We start from the raw sequence: 24,980 nt of genomic DNA, 5'->3' as shown, positions 1-24,980 counted from the left end.
TTCTTTTCTTTTCATGCTCGTTCTCTCTCTCTCTACGTACAGCCTCCATGTGTGGCCCCATGTGTACTGTGTAATTTTTAGGATCTGTAAGTAATAACCCCCCCCCAAAGTTTCCTGATGGTAATTGTTGAGGGCACCTTGCTTTTCTTTTTTATTTTTAAATCATGTTTATTTAATTATAGTTGTCTCAATTTTTCCCCCTTTACCCTCCTCCACCCATCCCATCTTGTCCCCCTCTCCCACAGTTAATTCTCACTGTGAGAATTACTTAACTTAACTGTTGTTAACGTCCATGGGTCATTCATACATGTTCTTTGTTTAGTTCCTCTTCCTTATTTCCATCATCGTCCTCCTGCTAGCTATTGTTATGTTTCGTGTTGTCCAAAATGTTTCTTAAGCTGCCCTCATTTTTTAAAATTCTTTTTTTGTTTTGCTTGGTGTGTTTTTCTACCTTGTCTTCCAAATTACTATTGTGACCCTCTCCTTCATCTCACCTACTCTTTATTCATTTCAGTGTGTCATTCATTTCCGGTATCCCATTTTTTATTTCTGACTGGTCCTTTTTTATGGTTTTTATGTCTTTTTTCATGCTGTTGAGTATCCTTATAGTCATTACTCTAAACTCTCTATCTGATAGATTGCTTGCCTCCATTTTATCGAGTTCTTCTGGAGAATTCTCTTGTTCTTTCATTTGGGATCTATTTGTCTTCCCATTTTGGCTGCTCCTTTGTATTTTCCATCTTAGATTTTAAGCTGATCAGCCATAAAACCGATCATTTGTTAACCTGATCAAGGTGTAATCAGCAGTCTGGCTTAAGCACTACAGGTTAGGGCTGAGTAATTCCTGTAGGCAGGGCTATTGCTTCCCCTCTGGCTGATGCCACTTAGAGAGGAGGTGCTTTCCCTGAGAATGATGGCTTCTGCAGTATGGGGAATGACTCAGCACAGGATACTGGCAGCTGTTCCTTTAGTTCTCTCCCCAGAGCCATCAGCCCCAGGCTCTCCTCTAGTGTCTCTAGTTCACTCTGCCCTCCCTCTGCTGGAGCCCAGGGTAAGTGGCTACAAATGATATTTTGTGCATTGGCCCTTTACGAGGCTCTGCATCTCCAGCTCTCTCTCCCTGGCAGAAAGAAATCCTCCTGCTTTTCACAGCTGGATGTTAGCTGGGTTCCTTTCCTGTGCTATAGGCTGGGGAGCCCAGCTTTGGGTTTAGACCCCACACTGCTCAGGGAGAAACCCCTGGCTGCTTAAATGCCCCTTCAGCACTTCAGCTGCTGCCCATGGGACTCCAGCCAGCCCTCTTGCATCTCCTCCACACTCCCTATCAGTCACGCTGTGGAGAAGTGGTTTCTTTCATCTGTCCATGGTTACAAGGCTTCTCTCCAGCTAGTGTTCATTTGGTTATTCTGGATGATTTCTCTACAATTTAGTTGTAATTCCAGATTGGTCCTGGGAGAAGGTTAGTGTAGCTTCTACTTACTACTACTCTGCCATCTGGGATTAACTCAATTTGTTCAACTTTTAAAATCACAGAATTTGAAGATACAGTAAGCATGTAGGTGACACAAGCAGCTGGACTGGTAAGATCAAATTCCTATGCACATCAGAGACAGTTTAGTGTGGTGCTGAGAACATGGGCACTGAGCCAGATTACTAGGATTCAAATGCCTTCATTTCCTTGGGGACCTTTAGGAAGTCCTGTGACCTTTCTGTCTCAGTTTCTGCATCTGCAAAATGGGATTAATGAGAGTATGTACATGCTTCTTAAGGTTGTTATGAGAGCTTAAAGAGATAATAAAAACAGAACACTTGGAATGGTACTCAAATCTATATTTTGCCATGTATAATACACAATTTTTTGCCCAAATTTTGAGGGAAAAATAAGGATGCACATTATATATGTGTAGTACTTATTCTGTGTCTACTCATTCTGTATGATACTTATTCTGTATCATACATGTTTTAAATTCTTTTATTTATGCTTCTGCATTAAAAGTACAACTCTAAGAAGCAATAATGATATCCATATGCAAAATAATACCCTGGAATACAATAATCAGTTTTGTTTCTAAGTGTAAATAAATAATAAATTAAATTAAAAAATTAAAATGAAAGTTTTTTTCCCCTGAAAGTTTGGGCCAAAAATGTGGGTGCACACTATACATGGCAAAATACGGTAAATGTCACCTATTGTTACCACTCAAATCTGACATAAGTTAAAAAATCAGGCTGCTCCTAGCTAGTGTAGTTCAGTGGATTGAGCACTGGCCTGCAGACCAAAAGGCTGCCAGTTTGATTCCCCATCAGGGCACATGCCTCAGTTGTGGGCCAGGTTCCCAGCAGGAGACATGTGAGGGGGAACCAATTGATATTTCTCTCACACGCTGATGTTTCTCTCCCTCTCTTCCTTTCTCCCTTCCCCTCTCTCTAAAAATAAATAAATAAAAGCTTAAAAAAATCATACTGTTACAGAGGAGATGTGATCAAGTAAGGAGTTCATGTGAAAAAAAATTCTTGTGTATACAAAAAAGTGGAGAGGTTAACTTAACTTGAACTTTTTAACTTAAATGTCTGCTAAATTGTTGTCCAGTTGCAGATGCTTATAAATATGTTTCTTCATCCAGAAATGGCAAAATTTACACAGGCTCAAAATAACAAAGCATTTAAATCTACTCAAGAGAACAGAGGCTGTTGTTTAGGATTGTATAGATATTCAAATGCATTTTTTTTACATTCTTGTTGATATTTTACAAGCGAAGTCATTGTTTTAAATATCAGCTAGTAAAAAATGGTCACTATTTCTGTGTAATACAATAATCAAGGAATAGGAAAAAAAAGACATTGACAGAGTTCATAGTTATAGCTTGATGTGGGGAGTCATATGAATTCTTAACCTCTCAGAGTAGGGCCTTCTAAGCTCACAGCCCTTGGTACCACTAACAGAAGCTTGGGTCCTGGAATTTTCTTATGGTTTCTACCTTGCTGAAAAATGAAGCAATACAGGAGATGTAGCTATAAAAGGGTACAGTAGATGGCACTTCTGGAAGTGGCTGGAAGAAGCCATTACAAATACTAGACATTAGAAGAGAGAGGTACAAAGGAGGTGGAGAGTGTGTCAGACTGCTAGAAAGAAGTGCGGCTCTCTTGGACTGGGTCTGTCTGATCATTACTCTGCCAGGAAGCAGGTGAGGGATAATGGGCAATTCACCTACTCTCTCTGTGCCTGAGTTTTCCTTTTTGCCATATAATGAAGGTAGTGTCTGCGTCATAAACTCCACCTGCTCTTATAAAGAATAAATTTACATGAAAGTTCTTTAAGCAAAACATAAATATTTAACATTGTTATTATTTCATTGTGAACCATATAAACATATATCTTTGTTCATTCTTTTTATGGACTATACCCTTAAATGCTAGCACAATATCTTTCTGCTACTTCATTGCCTAACTAAATTCCTTAGATTTTTCGGTTTCCCCTCTCCTGCATTTACCAGTGTTTCAGCCATGCACCGTGGCTTTTATCAGAGGTGCTCTTTTGTCTTAATGACTGCTGTATAACGTTTTCAGCCTCGATCTTTAAGCTTACTCTCTCCTAAAGCTGTAATGTGGGAAACTGACCTGACTTCACCCTGTGTCTTGCTGCTTCTAAGATATCTTTATGGCTGAAGAAACATGGGCCCAACTCTACCCAAAGAAACAAGCTTTGATTTGTCTTAAAGAATACATAGGTGAATATTAGCTTAGGCTCTATTATGAAATATGAATGTATATTCACTTTACTCACAATTCCCCTGAAAATTATGTGTGTACATAAATTTGTCTACTTTTTGCAAACAACAATGGAATATGCTTTAGGGTTTGCTATTATGGTCTATGGTCACCTTTAATTTTTAACTATGTGGTTAATCAATAAAAGGGCTTTTAGATGCATTCACAGGTTTAGACTAAAAATTGAGAGTTAAAGAAGTAATCTGTTGGGAGATATTTTAAAGGAAAAACCCAGTAACCACAAAGTTAAATTAAGTATGAAACATGAGGAGAGAATTTCTAACAGTGGACTAAATAAAAACCTTGGAATAACCTCATTTTCTTAATTTGAATGGTTATTTGCTATTCATATTTGATTTTCTCATTGTAATTTCATTGGAATACAGTAATATGTGTATCATAAGAGCAACATGTGTATATATATATACACACACGTATATATGTTTCATGATTTGAGGAAACACTAGGAAGGCTGTCTTGATGACCTATATCTCAAAGACTCTGCCATAATCCTGAAAATTCACAATTAGAGAATCATACTTTTGGGAGCACCATTTCTCTGGGAGAAGGCTATATTAGGTTGTTATCAATCAAGAATACATAGACAAGGCCAGGCTCTGGGGTCAAATGGAACTGGGATTGAATTGGCTTTGGCATTTACTAGCTGTGAAATTCTGGATAAATTACTTAACTTCTCTGAGCCCCAATTTCTTCATCTATAAATGGGGTTAATGGCTATCACATGAAAAACACAATTTAAATGAGCTGAGCTGGTATATCTGGAGAATCTAATACTTAAACTTTTAGTGCATTGCAATGATACTTATTAGCAATAGTAGAAATATTTAACTCAAATTGGAGTTTGCATAGCCTTATGGGCACATGAAGACATTCTAAGAGGAACATAGATTCATATAATTTTAAGGGACTCAATTTCCAGAGTCTATATTTCTCCCTGTGTATGTTCTTTCTATATTCATCACCTTGCATATGTACCTGCATCAGGCTGCTTCTTCTTTTCCACAATTCCTTTCATAATCTTCCTTCTTCTGTTTACAGGAGAGAGACAAATTTCTCATTAAACCCAAATCATACTGTGGTACATTGCTTTGGTATAGAAACCTCTGGGAAACTAAGCAGAGGAAACTCGAACTACAGGTATCTTGAGAGCCTCCTTTAATCAAAATAGCATCATGAACCAAACGTAATAGGCCACCATGTCTTTCGCTGTCTTATGCTTATCTCTTTTAAGAGCAAAGTGTAACTGTTAAGTACTATACTCTTGTGTCTCCCAAAATTCATATGTTGAAATATTTTGTTAAAATGCAGATTGATCTTATTTATTTTTTTAAATGTCAGAATCCATTATAAAATATTAAAACTTTAAAATCCAGAACAAAGTCTCAGCAATTAAAACAACGTGACACCAGCTCAGAAATAATCAAGTACATCAATGAAATAAAATGAGCATTCTAGAAACAAATGTATATATCTGTCTAACAATGTAATATATGATTAAATTGATATTTCAAATCAATGGGGAAAATAAGGTATATTCAACAAATAAGGTGCATGGACCATTATTACTTGAAATAAAACAAATATAGAGCCCTATTTCATACATATACAAGAAATATTCAGGTGAGTTAAAAATAAATACGTAAAATCTAAGGAGTTTTAGGAGAAAATACAAAATAATATTTTTCTTACCCTGAAGTAAAACATTCAAACACAGAAGCTATAAAGTAAAATATTGACAATATGATATATTAAACATTTAAGACTATATAGTAATATACATATAAAAAAAGTTAAAGGACAAGTAATAGAATAGGAAAGTATTTGCAACACATCTAAAAAAGGGTTAACAGTTTTTCTTAGGGCAAAAATTCTACAAACATTCAATAAAAAAATGGATAAAGGATACCAAAAAGTCATTTAAAGCTTTGTAAAAATAATAGAAATAGGCAAGAAATATACAAAAATAGGTTTAGTTTCAACAAATAATAAAGTCACAATTAAAATAACACATCATTGTCACAATCAGATTAATAAGTATTAAAAATATTGGTAATATCAAGTAATGGTGACTGTGAAAGGAACTGGGTATTCATAGACTCTTTTCTTTTATCTTCTTAAAACAGTCCCTTCAGCATATTTTGCACTGCTGGTTTGGTGGAGGTGTATTCTTTCAGCCTTCTTTTTTTCTGGGAAACTCCTTATTTCGCCTTCCATTTTAATTGAGAGGTTTGCTGGGTAGAGGAGTCTTAGTTGCAGGCCTTTGCTTTTCATGACTTGGAATATTCCTTGCCAGTCCCTTCTGGCTTGTAGTGTTTCTGTTCAGAAATCCGCTGCTAGCTGTATTGGGGCTCCCTTATATGTTACTACCTGCTTCTCCCTTGCTGCCTTTAGGATTCTCTGTTTGTCATTGATGCTTGCGATTTTAATGATGATGTGTCTTGGAGTGGGCCTCATTGTGTTCCTCTTGAAGGGGACCCGCTATGCTTCCTGGACTTGTGTGATGTCTTCTCTCCTTCAATTAGGGAAGTTTTCCATTATTACTTTTTCAAACAGGTTCTCTATCCCTTCCTTATCCTCTTCTCCTTCTGTTATCCCTATTATATGGATATTATTTATTACGTTTCAGGTTGTTCTGCATTTCCCTAAACGCGTCTTCATTCTCTTTGAGTCTTTTTTCATTTTCTTGCTCTTTCTGGGAACTGTTTTCTACCTTATCCTTCAGCTTGCTGATTTGTTCCTCTGCTTCATGTAGCCTGCCTTTGATTCCTTCTACTGTGTTCTTCAATTCAGAAATTATATTCTTCATTTCCTCTTATCTCTTATTGATATTTTCTATGTCCTTTTTCATGCTGATGTAGTTTGCAGTAAGTTCCTTGTAGTTACCCTGTATTTTTTGGTAATTCTCTCTGAGCTCACTGAGCTCATTGAGCTTCCTTAGAACTGTTGTTTGGAACTCAATATCTGATAGTTTACTTGCCTCTATTTCTGGTAATTTCTCCTTTCCCTTCGACTAGGGGGTGTTTCTTTATCTTCTCATTATTTGTGAGACTATTCTCTTTTGCTTTTGCTTCTTAAATTGATCTGTCTTGATTTCCTGATTTTGTGGTGTGAACTTCTGTGGTACAAGACTGCTGTTTTTTCTTTCTGGATCTGCCTCTGATGATGTCAGATGTTGACCCTGTCTGATCTTAGGCACTCTGTTCTAGACTTCCAGGAATCTTCTGTCTGTGGCTGTCTCCTTAAGCTGTTAATCTAGTCGCTCTGCACTCAGCAGGCCAGCTTAGACACCATAGGGCAGGGCAGTGTCCCTCCTGGGGGTGGGCCTTTGGGTCCTCTCACACTGTTACAGCTCAGGGGAGTGGTCTGCTTGAGTCAGATGGCTGCTGCTGTATGAGTGATGAGTCAGCACCGGGATCCCGCTGGCCACTCTGTCAGTTCTCTGCCCAAAGCCTCCGTCCCCAGTCTCTCCTCAGGCATCTCCAGGTCACTCTGCCTCTGCCTTTGCCAAAGACCAGAGTAAGTAGCTGCAAATAAATTTATGCGTTGTCCCTTTAAACAGCTCTTTGCATCTCCAGCCACCTGTCTTTGGCAGACAGCAACCCTGCCACTTTCTCAGCTTGTTTTTATCTGTGTACTTTTTGGGCTCTGCTGCTGTAGCCTGGACACTGCTGCTTATGGTTTAGAGCCCATTCTTCTCAGGGAGATCCAACTGGCCATTTCAACATCCTTCTGGTGCTGTCACCTGTGGGTGCCCTGCCTGCCTTCCCAAGCCTCTATCTCACTCCTTATCAGTTAGGTTATGTTAAAGTTGACTTCTGTCTGTCTGAGGTAATAAGGCTCCTCTCTCACTATTATTCAGTTGTTTATTCCAGGTGATCTCTCCACAATTTAGTTGTAATTTCAGATTGGTCCTGGGAGGAGGTCGGTGTGACTTCCACTCACTCCTCCACCATCTTGGTTCTCCCATATGTTGAAATCTGAACACTCAACATGAAGGTATGTGGAGTGTGGTGGGCCTTTGGAAGATAATTGGGTCATGAGTTTAGAGCCCTCATAAATGGGATTAGTGTTCTTATAATAAGAGACATGGGAGGCTGCTCTCTCTCTCTCTGCTCTCTGCCATGTGAGGATATGAGAATACTGCCATCTGCAAACCAGAAAGAGTGCCCTCATCAGAAACTTGAATTTCTAGCATCTTGATCTTGGACTTCTGGCCTCCAGAAATGTGAGAAATAAATGTTTCTGGTTTAAGCCACAGTCTATGGCAATTTATTATAGTAGCCTGAACTGCCTGAGACAATATTTTAAACAGGAATGCCGATGCATCTTCGGATGTTTTGCAAATATATTGCAAATATATTGTTGGGTTGGGCAAGTACATTATGGATTTCAAGTGTATTATGCAATTTGGATATTTTGATTTCAAGTATATTATGGAATACTCTCTTCAATACTATGCAAAGAAGCTCTTGAAATCAGACTAAAAAGAACTTTTTTTGAAATATTGAAAATGGCAGCATGTTATTCACCCAGGTGACAAACTCATGATAAGTTTCTGTACTTTAGCTATCTATCTATGTTGAAATATTCAAGATTTGTAAGAAGCATACTGGGAAATGCCAGTCTTCTATGAGCTACATTTTCTCTGCAATTTCACCATCTCAGTAATGAGGATGAGCCCTGCCTCACTACTCTCACTTATTTGTATTTTAATCTAGTCTCAATAGTATAATTTGCATGATTTCAAGGCGAAAAACCCCAACAATTTCCTCCAACATATCAATGTTTCATTTTTTAATGAGAAACATATATTAAAGATAAGTTGGTGTTTAGTATTTCCTTGAATATCTATTCAAAATCATAAGAGAAACATTTTTGTTAACTAAAAGTTAGAAAAATATTAGATCAATGAAGGTACAACTCTGCTGCTCTGTCACAGTTCATCCACTTTTCTATTCATTTGTTAAATCCTTAATTAAGCTTGGTATGTTTTATAATTATTTCTCAAAATATGTTATGCATTTACGTTGCTTCAGTCAATTGTGTAGTAAAAATCATTGTAAAGATAACACAATCCAGAAAACTTTAAAAATAGTTAGAATGTTACAGGCATATAAAATTACAATGTTTAAGTTTCAACCTACAGATAATTAATTTTGTTATTGTAGAGAAGTTAATAGGGTTCCAGATAAAACCTTTGAAGCATAAAAGTATATTGCATTAATAACACTATTTTTGGGGAAATATAAGATTGAGAAGAAAAAGAAATTATATAAATTTTCTAGTTGTCAAAAAAGAGCTTGTCTGTAGATTTTTAAATCAGTGAGGATAGATATCAAATTGTTTGGGCATTTAAAGTCCATTAAATACAGGGTATAATATATGTTTTATTTAAAAATCAATTTGTAATATGCTAGAAAGTACATATTTTGAAGCTATTCCAGCTTATGAAAAATTTTAGGTGTCTACTTAAAAATGTATAAGGGGTTACATAATTTTCAAAATTCTTTTAGAATGTAGGAGAGAAAAAAGTTAGAAGGTCATTGATTTAATGTGTCAAATCTTTACAGTTTTAAAAGTTGATGATACTGGACTTCATGGGGAAAAAGTGGACAGAAAAATTTTGAGCACAGACAAGGGCAGACGTAAGTATGCTATTGATATGAGCTCTTGAACATTAGAGCTGGAGAAATAATAACCCAAAAAGCCCCAAATTGCAGACATTTCCTAAAGTTCTAAATTTTTGGCTAGCATGTTTGAGACATGGCTTCATCCATCACGTGAAAGGTGGTTTACTCTTATGACAGGTTTAATGGTATTGGAGACCTAGGCTCCATTTTCTTACCCATGATTGCTATGTGGTTGGCATAGAGCTTGTTGCCAGAGTTACAAAGATGAACATGAAAAGACCCCTCAAGGAGTTTGCAGCATAAAAGAAAACTGGAAATTAATGTAATAGGAAGTTGGAAGTCAATGATGATGTGCTTTTAGTATTTTTCATTTATACCCTACATTTCTCTGAACAAAAGTTTTAAAGCAAGTATCTTTTGAGTTATTTTTAAAGAAGGTGGTGATGGGTTTGTGATAATTATAACAATTTTTTATGTGTGTAGTGTTTTGTAGTTTATAAGATGATTTCACAAAAAGTAGCTCATTTGATCTTAATAACAACCCTTGTGGTGGGCAAGACCTGTATAATTACTTTCATTTCAGAGATAGAACATTATCAGCTAAAAGAATTAGGTTTTGACCACATCAAATGGGCACTAAATGGCAGAATATGATAGAGCCCAGGTCCTTGAGGCTAGTTTGGCACTTTTCCCATTATACCATGTTTTAGTCTGACTCATTTTTTCCTCTCCTGTGCATTGAGTAGACAGTCCTCTTTGGATCTCTTTTATTCCTACACATCAAGTTGGGTGCACCAAATCTGTAAGATTCTGACCTCTCTTTTACTTGGGCCATTTCTCAGGGTTGTTTATGCAGTTGCTAACCTTGAGAGATTGGGTAATAAGCCCTCTTAGTTATACAAACCCACTATGTGCTTATCATTCAACTGGGCCGATTGTGATGACCCTGTGGGTCTTGAGGGCAAATGTACTGATATTAATGCTTCTTACTGTGCTGTAACAAAGCCTTTTGTCTTTGACCCAGGAGCCTCAAAATATAAACAAATTAACTTATTACCTTGTATGCAGGATAAAATCAAATCTCAGACCTGACATGGCAATGACATGTACTTGCAGGATATTTGAGGACAATGTGTAAGGATGTGTAAGGTTTGCTAGGCCTCAAATTGGACTTCCAATGGGGTATACCCCTAGAATCTGCATTCAGGAATCTGCATCAGGAAGTAGTTCTCTCAAAAAGAAGGTGGTAAAAATTAACACATACTTGTTTGGAAAAAACCATACACAGAACAGATGAAGTTCAAGGGATTTGTTTCTTATGAAGCAGGTTTGCTATTTTACATATATCATGGTGTCAGGCTAGGTACCCAGGTATGCAAAAATGTAGTCTTGTTTCTTTGTAAGGAAATTTAACTTTATTTCTAGTTCTAATCTTGGCCAATGATAGATAATAAGGTGACTCGGTTGCGTAAAGTTTGGAACTCAGATTACCTCCATCCTGTTTCTCATTTCTCCTAAGCTGTAACATAGGGTGAGGTGGGATAAGGTAAAGCTGGGCTAAGGTATTTTCTTCCTGTGATGGCCTCTGCTGAGGTGTGACTTGTCCAACTTGGTCTTGGGCATCTCGGCTTTTCCTGCTGCATGGACAGTGATATCTCTGACTTTATCATGACTTTCAGTTGTCACATTCATATATTCTATTCTCATCTACCAATCAGAGACCTCTTCTGGTCTCTACTGGCATATAGTACCTCTTTATTCCATATTTTTGTGCCTTCTGGGGTATGCAGGGCTCTCTGAGACCCATCTGCTTGGCAATTTGCCTCGGCCATTGCTCATTTATTACTCAGGTGCCATGTTGCATGTGAGGCTTCTCTGAAGCTTGCAATCTCTCAGGAACCTTGCATCTCATCAGGGAACCAGGCCCTGGCCCTTCTCTTGTACAGCCCCTTTCAACTTTTCTGGGGTTTCCCTCTAGATATCTAACTTGCTATTCCCCATATTCCTTTCAGAACTTCTTACTGGGGATGGAGAGCTGGGTATCTTCTCAGGGACTTACCCATATCTGAATCCCAGTCATATTCTCTATGACTTTTATTTTTTTCCCATTGATTTAATTTTTATGTGCTTTTAGTCTACATTTACATTCTTTTCCCATCAATGGCTTATCAGGCTTCTGAATTCTAGGGGTTTAAGTCTTAATACTTAAAGTTAAGCCTCTGGTAATTAAATTTAACAAACAAACAAACAAACAAACAGAGAAACCCTCTTTAATTCTCTCAAACACCTGCCACTTACAAACACATGCCCTACAGACCATGGCCTCTGCTAGGGATCTACCAGTGTTCTTGGTAGCTCATAACCCATGGCTTTTGTTCCGCCTGCCTGATCATGCCCTGAGGCTGGTGTATAAATATAGTGCCCCTGACTGCTGAATGGTGAGTGAAAGGAAAGGGTAACAAGAATTAAAAAGTACACAGCAATAATAATAACAACAACAACAACAATAATACTTGGCCCACTACTATTGGGAAATTGCCTGTTCATCAAGAGATCATGGTGTTCCCAGGAAGTTGGCTAACAGCAGCTGGATAAAGAAACTCAGCCTACTCAATTACACTGCAACTTGCCAGGAATTAAGTAATAGTGTTCTTGGAATTGGAGAGTATGATGTGAGCAGTGTATCTGACACTGTTGTGAAGAATCTAGCCTTACCTTTTGGGAATCCAACAGGTTTATCTAGATAATGTCTTTAAAATGGGGAACAGTTTATCAGTTTGTTTAGGGGCCCAGCTTTTGGGGACAGAATTGATGGAGTCCATGTGGAAGGCAGGACCTTTGGCTCCAGCTCCCAGCTGTTTGATAGCAGTTCTCAGTGTTTAATGTGAATAAGTCATTTAGGAACATTGCTTAAAAATGTAGATCCCAGGTAATTCCCTCCCTACCTCTGCTGCTCTCCCCACCCTCATTTAATCTGATTCATAGGTCTGGTTTAGGGCTCAGGAATTTACATTTTAATAGGCTTTTTTTGGGCCATGTTTTTAAGAAGATTAGATTCATAGTTGAAGTGGCTAGCATAGAAATTAATTAATTTTCACAGTGACAATATCATCCTTAGATCCAGGCCAGGGGTGCTCCTGCTTTGGGGTTGTAGTTGAGAGGATCTTGCTCTGGCTGTGACATTCTTATGAGGTAAGAATCTGTGGGCTCACAGATCTGTGCCTGCCTGGAGCCTAGAACCAACCTTCTGGACCATGATCTGGGTCCCTGGAATGTTCTGCCCAAATGGCACTGAGCTGATTCCCAGGTTTTGCATCCACTTCTTCCTTTGGCTGACCTCCAGAGGGCATATCCCACTGTAGACAGCTCTCGGCCTCAGCTGGTGGAGAAGCCCTTTGGGGATGTGGACTTGAGTTTGGCTGTGTGAGTGGTAGTGTCCACTAGTGGCCAGGTAAAGCCCCAGAGGGAGGGTTGGCTCTGGGAAAAGCAGGAGTGTGGGCCAGGTGCTAGCTCTCCCTGTACCACTATATTCCTACACCTGGCATTCCAAGCCTTTTTGAAGGTATATTTATCAGAAGAACAGAACGTGTATTATTCAGCAGCTTATTAGCTTTGATTTATATCTTCTGACTATGTAGATATATGATTTGTGGGCCTTTTATTGTATTCTTGTCTCAGGTCCCACAAATGACAGGGGCAGACCTGATTAACATTTTCAAATTATTAATGTCTTAGAATTGATTTCTTCTGATCAAGACACTGTTCAGGCCCCAGGGAAGGAAAAATGGACAAGAGAAAAGTAAATGTGACCTCCCGGCTTGGCTGTACTGTTGGCAGACCCCGGTGAGGAAGCAAAATCAGACCTGTGTAGCAGGGCCAAATTTTCTAAGCCTGTCTGTTGTCCTCTCACCTATGAGGTGAGAGATAGATGGCGCATAATTCTGTTTTGCTGAACTGGCTGATTTCAGCTTTTTGGGAAAGGCTGGAATCCAGGGTGTCTAACCTCATTCTCCCCAGGATTCCAGCCTCTCCCACATCACTCAAGTTGCCCTAACTTTTTCTTGGCGTGAGATAGAGTAGAAATGTGAACACTTTTCAGAACGACTTTAAAATATTGTCAACTAGACTTGCACATAAGAAAAAAAAAGATGTGTTCAAAGTTGGATCAATTATTTTACAAGTGGATTAACAAAGGATACTTTGATTTATTTTTTATGTATTTCACACACACTACAAGGTGTAAAAGACCTCATTACATGACATTCACTTCACTTGATACCTTAAAGGCAATGTTCCTTAAAACACTCAATTACTTTCATTTTAATTCTTCGGTTCCATTAGGTTTATACAGTTATCCAGGTTGTTCACTGCATAAGAGCATCTATCCTAAGAAATGAGTCAGAGCTGAAATCTAGTCCTCCTTCCCTTTGTTAAGCTGCATGTCCCAACATTGGCCTGTGTTCACCAGAAGGAAGGGTGTCTTTTTCTAATCACACAAAGTCAGTCTGCTCTTCAAATCACACACTTTCAGGCCTAGATCCATGCAAAGGGGTCCCTTTGGGTTTCCATGGTAGCCAAACATTTAATGTGTTTTTCTATGGGGACTTCCCTTGCAGAAAGACATGGGCAAAGAGCAGAGCCTGGCTGTCTGGCCAGATATGGCTCCTAATATAGATCAAGAAATTAACATTTTGGTTTATAGAAAGATCTCCTTAGGATGGCTAGCTGGGGTTGGTTCTCCAGAGTCTGATCATCCCTGGGTGAACAGACAAAATTGGATTTCTAGATCAACAAAGCTGAAGATGCTACACTTATGCTGACTTTTTACAGCCTCACGTGTTCTAGGCAGAGCAGCAAACCGGCTGCAGTAAATCCTTTGAAACTGCTTGAAATTTGTTGCAATGTGCAACGAATTTCAAAAGGGAGTTTACCTCAGTGGACATGAAGACGTGAAACTTGATTGGTACTAATGTATCACTTCCTGCTTTCATTTTCTATCCTCTTTCTTTGCTTTTTTGCCATGTAATTTATCACTACTGGATCCAATGTTTCATATAAATTTGTTTATTTACTACCCAAGTTTGGGCAAAAGCAGGTTTACAGTTGTTCATATTGAAAATAATATAGTTATTAGTAAATAAGAATACAAGAGGAAACTCTGTTTCACATACTCACAACTGTAAACCTACTTTTGCCCGCCCTGTGTGCTTAATGAGCTCCTGCTATTGTCTGGAAGTACTCAATAAATATTTGTTGAATGAATAAGTGAGTGTTCTATAGGGGTGCAATCTCAGCTTTTGTAAGGTTGCTGTAAAGTATTATAAATACACTGTTAGGAATAAAGACTGCATGGTACACCCTAAGTGGGCATGAAATCGATCAACTCTGGGATGCTGTAAGAAAGGGAATGTCTACTGGGGGAGACCCTCAAAGTAACCACAGAATAGAGGATGCTATGATCATGCTGTATGTTGAAGAATGGTGGGAGTATCTTTAGGAGATACTCAGGGGTAATTTAGTTTCTTTCCTCCTCCTGTCCCCACCTCCATTGCAGCAAAAAGAAAGAATGCCTTTCTGGGAAGGATCAGGCAGCTGCAACAGCCATGATTTCCAGGGCCCAGGGAAAAAAGTCAAGCTTCACTATTGCTTTATGCTGTGTAATAACCATGTATTGGGGAAGAATTACTAGAGCCAGAAAATGGAGTCAATGAGGGTTCTCTAAGATAAAGTGTTTGAGTAATAACAGCTGGAGACTGAGGGTTGATTGCTACTAATACATCAGCTTTGAACAAAGGAAGTAATCAGTCCAATATGGATTGGCATTGGTTCTGAACTTAGAAGAGGCATCTCCTATGCTCCCCCAATCCTTCTCTCTTCTGGGCCTTCTACAGCTCACAGTCAATTACTAGCAAAACTTGATATCCTTAGCCTCACCCCTGAATGTTTCTGCCACCAAAGTGCTCTGATAAAAACCTGGCTCTCTGTTGGAAACATGGCCTTTCTATTCTCCTGCAGCCCTGTCATGTGGTGGCTGTGGTTTTCTCCATCACAGTTCTGAGCTATGGAGCCTAGAGGAGGGCTGCATTTATTTTTTTGTTCCTCACTGCCTCTGGATTATTCTCTTTCTTCTCTAAAAAGTGTCTTAGATCAAATCTCAGGTCATCAGGTTGTGTCTCCTGTTCTATTTTGCTTATATCTATTGTCTTGGGTTTGTTCCTCCGTACCTGTCTCGTGTCACTGTCCTATTCCAGCCTTGATTCTTGGCAGTTTCAAGATACACGTAGATTGTTCCTCCATTCCCCTGGCTTCTCAGTTCCCTGTTTACCTCCTCTAACAATATGGCCTCTTACCTTTCATTACTGCCATTGTCATACCAGTCCCATCATTACCCATTGCTGTGTGCCCTCCATGATCACAATGTGTGCATTTCCCTCTCCAACTCCCACCTACTCTAGCACACCCACTCTTTCTAGCTCCGTTTGCTAGGGCTGCATAACAGAGTGCCCCACACTGGGTGGCTTAAACAACAAGTGTTTATTCTTACGCAGTTTTGGAGGCTTAAAATCCAAGATCAAGATGTCAGAAGGTTTGTTTTTTTTCCTGAAGGCTGCCAGGGAGAATCTGTTTCATGGCTCTATCCTGGCCTTGGGGGTTTCCTGGCAATCTTTGGCATTCATTGGTTTGTAGACACATTACACCAATCCCTGCCTTCATCTTCGCATGGTGTTCCCTCTGTGTGTGTTTCTGTGTCCAACTCTTGCTTTTCTATAAAGACACTAGCCATACTGGATTTAGGGGCCCACCATATTCTAATAAGACCTCATCTTAACATGACTAATTACATCTGCAATGACTCTGGACTTTGGATCTTTTACCTTCTCCATCTATACTCACTCCCCAGGTGATCTCAGCCAGTTTCGTAGATTTAAGTATCATCCAAACCTTGAGTTTATAGCTCCAGCCTGGATCTTCTCCTTTATAGGCTGATATCCCCTTGCTTCCTCATTTCCTCTACTTTGATGTCTAAAACATATCCAAACCTGAACTCTTGATCTTACCCCTACAGCCTTTCCTCCATCCTTCTACTTGCTCAGGCCAATATCCTGGACTCAGCCTTTCTCTCACAGTCCATAAGGACTTGTGCTGACTCTCTCTTCAGAGTGTATCTGGAGTGTGATGCTTTCTTACCACTCCCACTGTGGCCATATGGTCCATACTGCCATCACCCTGATGATGGCCTCAGTCTCTGGCTAGTTTCTCATGCCTGCTGTCCAAGGCAGCAGCCAGACACTTCAGCCAGATTAGGTCCTTCTGTTTCCTTCAGAGTAAAAGCCTAAATCCTTCCAGGGTCCTGCTTTATCTGGGAACCTTGCCTTTACTGACGGTCCTTCCACTTCCTTGGACACATCAAGAACACACCCTGTCTCATAGCCTCAGCCCTCTGTCCTCCCTCTCCCTTACCTGCCCTTTCTTCAAGTAAGCTTATGCCTTCCTTTTACATCACTCTCAAATCTTTGTTCAAATGTCAGCTTCTCAATAAGACCACCCTGACCACCCTGTTTAAAGTTCCAGAGTTTGCCCAGAGTCCCAGATTCCCTCACACTATTATTTATTATGTTTATTGGCTATTCTGTGTCTCACCCCAGTAGAATGTGACTTCCATGATTTTTATTCATGCTCTTTTTCTTCACTGAGCCTAGAACAGTATTGACACCTAGGATGTACTCAGTGAAGATTTGGCGAATGAATGAATGGAAGGTTGCCCAGAACTTGGCAACAAAGAGAAAATGGACTTGCAAAAGGAGGAAGGCATGCTTGTTTAGGAGAGTTGTGAAGAACCCTCAGACTCACTCTGTAATTTTATCTGGATACCATTTAAAAACTTGTGGTATAAAAGTTGATATATAATATAATTGTTAAGTGAACTAAGCATGATTTATTCCTAAGCATAATTCAGTGAATAATCCTTTGTTGCTTTCATGAAGTATTGAACGACAGAAGCTACCTCCTCTCCCATGAAACCCAGTTACAGAGAGGAAATGGGGCATATTAAAGTGAAGAGGCTGTAGGCGGGCAGATGTGATTATTTCTTTTCATGGGCCGATGCATAATCTGGGTCTGTGTTTTTAAAAAATGCCTTTAAAAACATTATGTGCCCTTGTCCCTTGGTGGAAACAGTGTACTGCTGTAAACTGAAGTTACTGTGGTACAGGGTTTACTTGTGGTGTTCTAGTGTCCCTGCTGGCTTGGTACTTGAACACTGTCTTCCAGAATAATGAGAGAAGAGTAAAAACTGCTTATTTCATTTACTTGTTATAGAAACACTTCTTACGAAATGTGAGCTGTTCAAAAAATGTTGCTGAGTTTTATATTTATAAGTCATGATTTAGGTATATGGGTATTAAAGTTTCATGAAAGTCCACATTGCATTTACTTCTAAAACATAGGCATATACATTAGCAGTAAAGAGGAGCAAGCTTCCTGCTCTGGACAATTGATTCACATGGTCTGACTTTCAAATTGCTGAATCTAACTTCTGGAAGTTTGCTTTGGTTTTCAGTCTAATGAGTAGTGTACTTTTTAAAGTTAGTTTCCTAATATTAAACAATTCCTTTTTTTATCTTGGTTATCCTCAGCAAATACAAAGATGAACAATTGAACTTACTCCAATTTATTGGATGTGCTAAGTGATGAGGTTTGCCCAAAGCTCATGGAAACAATGGAAGGATGATATCATTAAAAATGGGAAGATTGGCAGGACAAATATAGAATGAATCAATTGTTGAAGAGAAGGGTTTTTTTTTTTGTTTTGTTTTACAGAATGGGCTGTTTGTCAGAGATTTTAATTTTAGCATTTTACATTTATACCAATTAGCCAATTACCTTACACATGAATGAATTTACATGAACCGGCCTGTCTTACCACGTTCCCCACCTAAGTAAGACTTTCCTGACCCACCTAAACTTGAAGTCTTAGGAACTTTCTGGGTTTATTACCCAGCTCTTGGGCAACCATCTCCAGGGATTGTCTAGGTGAAAGAGAAAGGGGAAGAAGTGGTGGTGATGGGAAGGGGTGGTAAAAATGTGGTGGTGAGTCAGTTTAGTGGAACAAAAGGATGAGAGAAGAAAAAATAAGAAAAGAAGCATCAGACCAGGCAACATGTGCTGTGACTACATAAAAGTTAATAAACTGTTTTCTGTAGCAATTTGTTGGAAATTTAAAAAAATGTTTACTTTTTTTATTTTATTTTTATTATTTAAAATTTTTTATTTATTTATTTTTAGAGTGGGGAAGGGAGGGAGAAAGAGAGGGAGAGAAACATTCATTGGTTGCCTACAACCGAGGGACCTGCCCTTACCTGGAATCAAATCAACAACCTTTCAGTTTGTAGGATGACACCGAACCCACTGAGCCACATCAGCCAGGGCTGTTTACTTCTTTTTTTTTAAGTAAGCAAATTACTTTGAAGGTTGTTGATTGTGTAATTTCTGATATGTTGTAGGGGAGGAAAACTTCATCTTAATACCTTCCAGGCAGCTTTGAATTCTGATCTCTACAATTCCTCAGAAAGAGCTAAAAAAAAATAAAAAGAATTCTTGGGCGGCTGTGATTCACTTCCTTACCCTATGATTCACTACCTTAAGTCACAAGTGCTGGGCATTTGGCTGAGGTAGAATAACTTTGCTTTTGAGGATTTATGAGCTGAATCAATACTTGTGTGTCTTTGTGTTTTGACACCATTCAAGTCAAAAGCTTTGTGGTGTTTTGATATCTCAAAGAGGCAGAAAGGTGAGGGATCAAAGGACAAAAAAGTAAGCATGTATAAGAGTTTGATATCTAAAAGCATCCATTTCCTGCATAACATCAGAAAGCAAAGTTAGGTAGCTACTGATAGGAAGGGTGACAAAGAAAGCAGAACTACTTTTCTGTTTTTAAACCCAGAAAGATCTAACCACTTGCTCTCACATGACTTTCTTTTAACTGAAATATTTACAGTCAATAAAGAATGGCAGCAAAAGAAACATTCTCGGGCTCCCAGCCAGTCCAAAGTCCCTCAAAATTTTTTTGTTAAAATTCACCCAGAGAAACACTGAGCTTAAACAGAAGAAAAAGAAAAAGAAACACTGATATTTTATTATATATTTAGAAAAATGTATACAGGGTAAGGCAAAAGTAGGTGTACAGTTGTGAGTATGCAAAAGTTTATTCTTGTATTATTATTTATTATTGTATTATTTTTATACAAACTGTAAACCTACTTTTGTCCCACCCTGTATAAAGTGTACAAAGAAATAAGTTATACAGTCATTCGTCATTTAAATTATTTTAAGGTGATAAAAATTTCTGATTACTTAGTATCTACCTATGCTTATGGTAACAAATCAAAATGTTTAAAATATTTAACTCTGTTAGGTCATGACATTCAACAAATCTTCCTTAGAAAGATATCCTAATTTAAGCTCCCAATTCGTGAACATTCTTGTTAGTGGCAAATTAGATTTAATGAGTTTTTTTCTTGAATGTGTTTCTTATAAACTTTGTATAAATACAATATTTTGAATACATATTTTTAAAAGAATCAAAATTAATTTTTGCTTTGTTTGATTTTTAAAAATCTTGGCAAGATCTGCTGAGCTAATTGGTGCTGGGAGAACAGTAATGTCCTAGAAAGATTACCAGATGTCTGCAGGAACCGACTTTCCATCCTTCTGGGCCATTCATTAGCTGTGGAATCTCTTCCATTTTCCAGTCAGTAAAACAGGGGTATTGATGGTTGCTTTAACTTCAAGAAACATACTAAAAATAAATAGAACAAAATAAGTGAAGTGCTCCATGGGTTTCATACCTTCCTAATAGAATTAGGATGGAGAATTAGGTTTTGGACTACACCTTCTTTAACTGAGATAGTTGATGGCTTCAAGTTTCCTTGTAGCTTTGAATCTGATTCTCAAGAATTCCTCTTCACACCATTTAGCTTTGAAACCATTTTCTTTATTGAATCTTAGATTCAGAAGACTCTGAGAAGTCACCTAGTGATTGCTCCTCCGGGTTCAAGCACCCTCTTCTCAGACAGTCCTGAGCAATGCTGATAAGGAACATTTTCTACTTTGGGTCTGCTCAGCCAGATTCTTCTACAGCCAAACAGATTCAACATGGCAAAATGCTAATTCTTTTGAACAAAAATCTATCCCAGTGCAATTTTTAGCTACATTAATAGTTTTTCATTTTAAGCTACATAGATTTTATCAAGTCTTAAAATATTTGAATTCAACTATCACTTTTCTTCTAAATGTTAAGTATTATGCAAAGAAGAAAACATTATTGAATGACCATTATGCAATATTATTAGACACTTTTGTCTAGGTGCTTTTACTTAAAACTCAAAATAAGCCTATGACACATTTATTACATTATGCATCAATGAAAATCGTGAAATGGTTGAAACCACAAACTTTGGAGTTAGACCTGGATTTGAGTTCTGCCTCTACCATTTGCTAACTGTGTAACTTAAAAAAAATTTACTTAGCCTCTCTGAGCCTTGGATTTTGTGAATTATAATAGTTTTAACTATTCTAAGTATAATATGTTTGTTGTGAAGTTAAATAAATGTAATTCATGTGAAGATATAATACGTAGTGATGTTCAATAAATGTTATTGGCCGCCTCCTTCTTCTTCTCCTTCTCCTCCTCCTCCTCCTCCTCTTCCTCCTCCTCCTCCTCCTCCTTCTTCTTCTCCTTCTCCTTCTCCTCCTCCTCTTCCTCCTCCTCCTCCTCTCTCTGGTCTAAGAACAGGACCTCACATTTATTCCAAATAATTTATAGTTTCTTTGTGATGATTCTGGTTTCTAAGTGAAGAAATGTTTTTGAATTGTGTCATGGTGTTATTAGCTGTATCAAATTTTTGTCATCCAAGTATTAATAAACCTGAGTTCTTAGGTTTCCATGTTTTTGACAAATACATTGAACAGGAATAGGCAAATCATACATTCTTGGAGTTGCCTATTAAGGCTATGTCCAAACATTTTACCAGCACACTTTGAGTGACTTTGGTTGCCTAGCTACGAATCTAGCTACTCAGACATCTTCCTATCACCTGACCTACATTTCTCCATTTTAACAGTAAAAGTAAGCACACTATAAGATCTTATAAATATTATGTTAAAACCAATACATGCTGTGCTCATGCCTTCCTCTGACTCACTGGCAACCAAATCCTAGAAAAGAAATGAGATTAGGTTGACATGACTTGCTTTTAGTAAAGTCACAGTCATTGCTAGTGGTCAGCATTTCCTTATTGCTTACAAATCATCCATTCTAGAATTTTGCTCAGAATCTGCATGGGGCTCACTCTTTTATATATAAATCTCACTCTTTTTAAGAATGGAAACCTTTTTCAGTCACCAGATGCATCCTTTGTTCTTCTTCTTTCTCAGCAGCAGTTGTCTGATCTCATCTACCAACTCTTCCCATTAAGGGATAGAATTTGTATTAACTGAAGTTTTGAATGGGTGAGGACCTCTTCCTATCTCTTTTCATATTGTAAGTTTTAATTCTCTCTTAACAGTGTTTACTCCACAACTGATAGTCATTCTTCATGAGAAAGATTATGGAAATGAAGCAGAAAATTGAATGGTTCTTTGGTTATGCTATCATTTGTTAAGGTTATATTGTCTGAGATCAGGCATAACTATTCCTTCTCTGATCTTCTCCTGACTACACAGATTAAAAAGGAAAAAAAAAAAAAAAGAAAAACAGTTTTCTTATAGTATTTCGTATTCTTCTCAGTACCCATCCCCCCAATTTATCTTAAGGCTTTATTCTCTCATATTACTCTACCCTGTTTTTCTTTCTCTTTCTTTATTTATATCCATGACTCTGTCTACACCATGCATCTTTGTGAATTCATCAGAGAACCCACTGAGCCACAGGAGCTTGGATTGAAGTCTTCTGATTCCAGGTTGAATGCTCCTTTCAATTCCTCTGAGAGGTGTTTGCTTACAAGCCACCTCTCTCCTTATGCTGTTTATTTTTTCAGTTCAAGCACAGCACCTCACTTACAGCCAGTCATTAGACACTATTATCCCTATTGCATTTTCTTTTCAGGCAGCCTGTATTTCTTACTCAACAGCATCAATTTTTTATAATGCTGAAGGAATCCCATTTTTAGAGTTCACATCCCTTTTGAAAATTATTTGGGCACTATTATTTTCTTTACTATTTTTGAAGCTCCCTTACTGAAGCCCTCACTAGTACCTTTTTCACTATTGTAAAACATCAAAACCAGTATATCCTGAGATTTTCTTGTTTTTACATATGGTGCCTTATTCTTTCTTGTTGGTCAAACTGGGATCCGGGACAGAAGTTTCCTAAAATTCTTCCTATATCTTCTGAGCAAAAATTGTCAATAACATAACTGAGAACAAGTGACTTGTTTTCAGCTGGGTACTAGGTTGACTATGTCCTCCCACATTTATGTCTACCTATAACCCGTAAGTGTGACCATATTTGGAGATAGAGTATGGATAGGCAGGGAGATAAATTCTACATGATTGGTGTCCTTGTAAGACACACTTATGGTCTCTATAAGACACCAATCATGTAAATAAGGGGAAATTTGGACACAGGGAAATACATACAGTAAGAACACCATGTGAAGATGGAGGCAGAGATTGGAGTGATGTCTCTACAAGCCATAGAATGCCAAGGATTGTAAGCAACCATGAGAGGCTAGAAAGGGACAGAAAGGATTTCCCCCTGGAGCCTTAAAAGAGATCATGGCTCTATTGACATCTTGATTTCAGACTTCTAGCTGCCAAACTGTAAGACAATAAATTTCTCTTTTTTTAAGCCACCCAGTTTGTGGTACTGTATAATGGCAGTCTCAGGAGACTAATGGGTGCTGTTAACTAACAGATTCCAGAAGTCCAGTTCTGTAGTGGTTTTGCTGCATGTATTGTAAGACAGCATAGTGAGGTGGCAAGAACATAGAGTTAGAAGACCCATGCTGAAGCCTTGGATCTACCGTTTATGAGCTGAGTGATTTGGACATGTCAATCAATCACACATAACTTCTATAAAATGACCATAATTCATTATTTATCTGATAAGGTTACTGTGAGAGTATAAGAAGTAAAACAAAATACGGCAAGGACATTTTAAATTATAAAACTCCAATAAATGCTATTCAGCATTTATAAGCCTAATTTTCTTTATCTGGAGGGCTATCTATATTTTATTCCTTTAAGATACTAAAGTCAGCCTTTGAACAATGTGAAGGTTAGGGACACCAACTGTTGCACAGTCAAAAATCCACAAATAACTTTTAATTCCACCAATAGCTAAGTTGTTCCTCAGTATCTGTGGGGCATTTGTTCCAGGACCCATCGTGAACACCAAAATCTACTGGGGCTCAAGTCTCCTATATAAAGTGGCATAGATCAGTGCATATAGTTGACTCTCAATGTCTCCAAACTCCCAACCATGAATTGAAAGCATTACAGTTCTTCATTTAAAGAAATTGCCTATAAATGGAACTTGCACAATTGATTGATCCATGTTGTTCACAGGTCAACTCTATTTCATATTTGGGTTTATCCTCTCTTAAATGCTCCTTACCCTTGGATTTTGAATTTCCATAGGAATGTACACATTTTTTTCTATGAGGTGAATGCCTGGAATACAACAATAAAAGAGAATATATATTCTCTTTGTGTGTATATGAGTGTATCTGTGTCTGTGTTCTCAACACAGAGTTTTCCTAGCCTATACTTTCAATGAAACATTTTCTCTTTGGACAAGGCATACTCTTTTATTGTATGCATCTTATCAATAAGTCTGGATACTTCTGAGACAGTATTTCAGTATCATCATTCCTTACCTAAAAATCTTAAATGTATATATACTGTTTATATATACGTATATATACATATACACATTTGAGTTCTAGATTTTTTCCTCACCTATTTCTATGACACCTTCTGAGAATTAATGAGCTATTTTTCATGGGATCCTTGAGGTCACTCATTGTTCAATTTTTAAGTAGTTTCTGTCTTTATTATTATTTTTTTTCCTGAGATTTGATCTCCTCCTAACTCCTGTATTGGGATAGTCTCTTCTTCCATCTGTCCCCCAGTGGATTTGAACATTGCTTTCTTCAAATTCTCTCCTGGTTTATTTTCCATTATTTTTCTTTTTGTAATATCAGATATACATTACCTTGAGTTAAAATATTACACTGATTTTTATTTAAAAAGACCTTTCTTTTTTTTCTCATAGCCTAGAAGAAATATTTAAGAAAAACACATTTCCCTACCTCACACATCTGAGGGGCTATCATGTGGAAAAGAAATGAGACTCATTCTGCATAGAACCATGGGTAGAAATGATAGAGCCAGATGGGCTCTTACTATAGTTAAAAAACCCGAAAACTTTCTGATGATCAGAGCTGTCCAAAAAACTGAATCACATGCTTTAAAGTGTTGTCAGCTCTATTTTTGGAGATGTTCAAGGAGGGTGTCTTAGGTCAGGTCCTTTAGAAGCAGAACCTGAAATGGAAATTC

Source organism: Pteronotus mesoamericanus, unplaced genomic scaffold, assembly GCF_021234165.1.
Source record: "Pteronotus mesoamericanus isolate MK-2021 breed Mesoamerican mustached bat unplaced genomic scaffold, CSHL_Meso_final scaffold_85, whole genome shotgun sequence".
NCBI classification, from domain to species: domain Eukaryota; kingdom Metazoa; phylum Chordata; class Mammalia; order Chiroptera; family Mormoopidae; genus Pteronotus; species Pteronotus mesoamericanus.
The sequence above is the reverse complement of the archived record's forward strand: the minus strand, read 5'-3'. Positions refer to the sequence as shown.